We start from the raw sequence: 3,211 nt of genomic DNA, 5'->3' as shown, positions 1-3,211 counted from the left end.
TTATATGGCTCGTTGATCTAGGCGTATGATTCTCGCTTAGGGTGCGAGAGGTCCCGGGTTTAAATCCCGGACGAGCCCTTCTTTGTTGGGTGGCTTCCCCATTTACTCGAGCCATGGTCCAACCGTCGCTTTTCCACTTTCATTGTCCCATGACGAACCATGTGACATCTAACAATTTCACAACTTAGTAAATGGCTTGTTGGTCTAGTCGTATGATTCTCGCTTCGGGTGCGAGAGGTCCCGGGTTCAAATCCCGGACGAGCCCTTGTTTATTGCCCATCTTCCTCATTTACTTGAGCCATTGTCCAAACTTCGGCCTTCCCTAATCTTGTACATTGTTTGATGGGTGTCTTCCCCATTTACTCGAGCCATTGTCCAACCATGGCTCTTGGCTTTTCATTGTCCCATGACGACCCATGTGACATCTAACAATTTCTCAACTTATTATATGTCTTGTTGGTCTAGTCGTATGATTCTCTCTTCGGGTACGAGAGGTCCCAGGATCTAATCCCGGACGAGCCTTCGCTATTGGCCGTCTTCCCCATTTACTTGAGCCATTGTCCAACCTTGGGCCTTGGCTTCTCTTGTACATTGTCCCATAAGAACCCATGTGACAACTAATAATTTATCGCTTTAGCACATGGCTCGTTGGTCTAGGCGTATGATTCTCGCTTAGGGTGCGCGAGGTCCTGGGTTCACATCCAGGACGAGCCCTCTTTCATTGGCCGTCTTCCCCATTTACTTGAGCCATTGTCCAACCTTTGGCCTTGGCTTCTCTTGTATCTTGTCCCATAAGAACCCAGTTTTGCGCTAAAGCCACCCACAAACCTTCCCCTGGAATCCTTCCATTAAAATGAGTCGCCCAAGGAAAAGCAAGGTGGACACAGTGCCGAGCGTTTAAAAGAGAGTGGCCAATTTGGCTCGACGTACGCGACGTGACGTTTAGCCACATGAACGTCAACATCAACCCGTCACAGAATGAGGTAAACGGACCAACACCTCGGATCTCGCCTAAGAATTGCCACAACAAATTTTACTCCACACTATGACGCACTAGCAAACTTTAGCAAAAAAGACAGCGGTGACTACAAGCCTACTGGAACCTACAAAAGGATTATAAGGAAGGAACACAAGAAGTTTAAGAGACTGCTCATTGGGTCAGAGATATTCTGCTCTTACAACTGAGCTGAACTTTTATCTGTTAAGATTGTGCATGGCACAACAGAAAGTTAATGTTCCATGGCTTTTTTTTCTATGAAGAACCCAGAGAGAGTTATTTAGTTATTATTTATTTCCATTTTTTTCTGTGAAGAACTCAGAGAGGGTTATTTAGTTATTATTTATTTCATTAATAGTGTTATTATTTGTTTCCTGACTTTTTTTCTGTAAAGAACCTGGAAAGGGTTTTTAAATAACCGTTATTTGGTTATGTGTGGCTTTCTGGAAAACAATAAATCTTTTAAGCTCCCCTACGATCGTCACACTTCTTCTGTTACAAACTGACATTGGCCCCCCATCAGAGAAGGGAAAAGTTATGTGGCCCTCACAGGAAAAAGTTCAGGGACCCCTGGCCTAGGGTTATGATTCTTGCTTAGGGTGCGAGAGGAGCCGGCTTCAAATACCTGACGAGCTCTTCCTTATTGGGCATCTTTCCCATTTACTCGTGCCAGTGTCCAACCTTGGGCCTTGGCTTTTCTTCCGTACATCGCCCCATGGGGACCCATGTGACAACTAATAATTGTCTCTCCCGTCCCCCACCGTCTTCCGGGTTAGTGCACGCTGGCGTCCGTTACTTGTTTTTTGTTTTCCCGTTTTCAGTGCACCCGTCTCTTCTTTTATTTTTTCTCGTGTTGTCTTCCGTCCACTTCGCATTCCCGCAGCTCCACTCTCACCTATCTGTTTCCTCTCCCTCGGACTACCAGCTACGTTAGCCAGCTAGCCAACAGCCAACTGGCCAAAACCACCTCCTGCCTCCCGACTCTGAGCCTGTGGCCGCCTGCTGTGGACTCGACGGCAGCTCTGGCCTGGCTCTCTGGCCTTCCGTCCGGCGTTCTCGGGCGACGGGCTCCGCTTCCTGCGGGATCGCCAACCGTGCCTCTGCTGTGTGCTGCCGTGGTGCGTTGGGGCCTGCCGTTCGAGCGGGTGCAGTCGAAGTCGACCGGCATCACCACCTGGTCCACTGCTGCTTCCACACGAGGCTGGGATCCTTCGCCGTCGTCGCTACATCTGGACCGGCACTTCCCCAATGCCTCACCCATCTCCTCTTTTTGGACTACCAACCCCCCATCATCCCCACTTCCCGTACTGCCAACTTCAACAACCTCCGCTCCCGCCCCTCCTGCTCCTCCATCCATCTCCTTCGCACTGCTGACCGATGTCCTGTTATTCACTATATCCTATTGTCCCTCCCCCCCCCCATACGTCCCCCCTCCATACGTCCCCCCCCTTTTTGTTCCCTGTAAAGCGGCCTTGTCGTTTACTTCTCACTTCAGTTGTTAGAGGTGCTGATTTCAAGTCCTGGATCTTAGTCCTTTTCTAATGGCTATTTACCCCGTCCATTGGCACATGATGGCCCATGTGACAACTAACAAGGCTTTATAATTCAGTATGTGGCTCGTTGGTCTAGGAGTATGATTCTCGCTTTGGGTGCGAGAGGTCCCGGGTTCAAATCCCGGACGAGCCCTTGCTTGTTGGGTGCTGTCCCCATTTACTCGAATCATTGTCCTATCATGGGCCTTGGCTATTTTTCTGTACATTGTCCAATGAGGACCCACGTGACAACTACTAATTTAACTATTTTGAACATGGCTCGTTGGTCTAGTCGTATGATTCTCGCTTTGGGTGCGAGAGGTCCCAGGTTCAAATTCCGGACGACCCCTTGTTTGTTCGGCATTTTTCCCATTTACTCGGGCCATTGTTTAACCTTGGGCCTCGGCTTTTCTCGTACATTGTCCCATGAAGACCCATTTATCAACTAATAATTTAACCATTTTGCACATGGCTCCTTGGTCTAGTCGTATGACTCTCACTTCGGGTGCGAGAAGTCCTGGGTTCAACTCCTGGACGAGCCCTTGTTTATTGGGCATCTTTCCCATTCACTCGAGCCATGGTCCAACCTTGGGCCTTGGCTTTTCTTCCGGACATTGCCCCATGTGACAACTATTTCACTATTTTGAACATGGCTCAATGGTCTAGGCCAGCGGTGTGTGTG

General features: G+C 49.1%; 2 non-coding genes across 2 annotated transcripts; both read left to right on the top strand.

Moving 5' to 3' along the window:
- The first annotated feature begins 193 nt into the window (after positions 1–193).
- Positions 194–265, top strand: trnap-cgg (transfer RNA proline (anticodon CGG)). Its single transcript has one exon. It is a non-coding gene; the product is annotated as a tRNA-Pro (tRNA).
- Positions 266–2,611: 2,346 nt separating this feature from the next.
- Positions 2,612–2,683, top strand: trnap-ugg (transfer RNA proline (anticodon UGG)). The gene has a single exon. It is a non-coding gene; the product is annotated as a tRNA-Pro (tRNA).
- Positions 2,684–3,211: the final 528 nt, after the last annotated feature.

Source organism: Syngnathus typhle, linkage group LG1, assembly GCF_033458585.1.
Source record: "Syngnathus typhle isolate RoL2023-S1 ecotype Sweden linkage group LG1, RoL_Styp_1.0, whole genome shotgun sequence".
NCBI lineage: Eukaryota > Metazoa > Chordata > Actinopteri > Syngnathiformes > Syngnathidae > Syngnathus > Syngnathus typhle.
The sequence above is the reverse complement of the archived record's forward strand: the minus strand, read 5'-3'. Positions and strand labels throughout refer to the sequence as shown.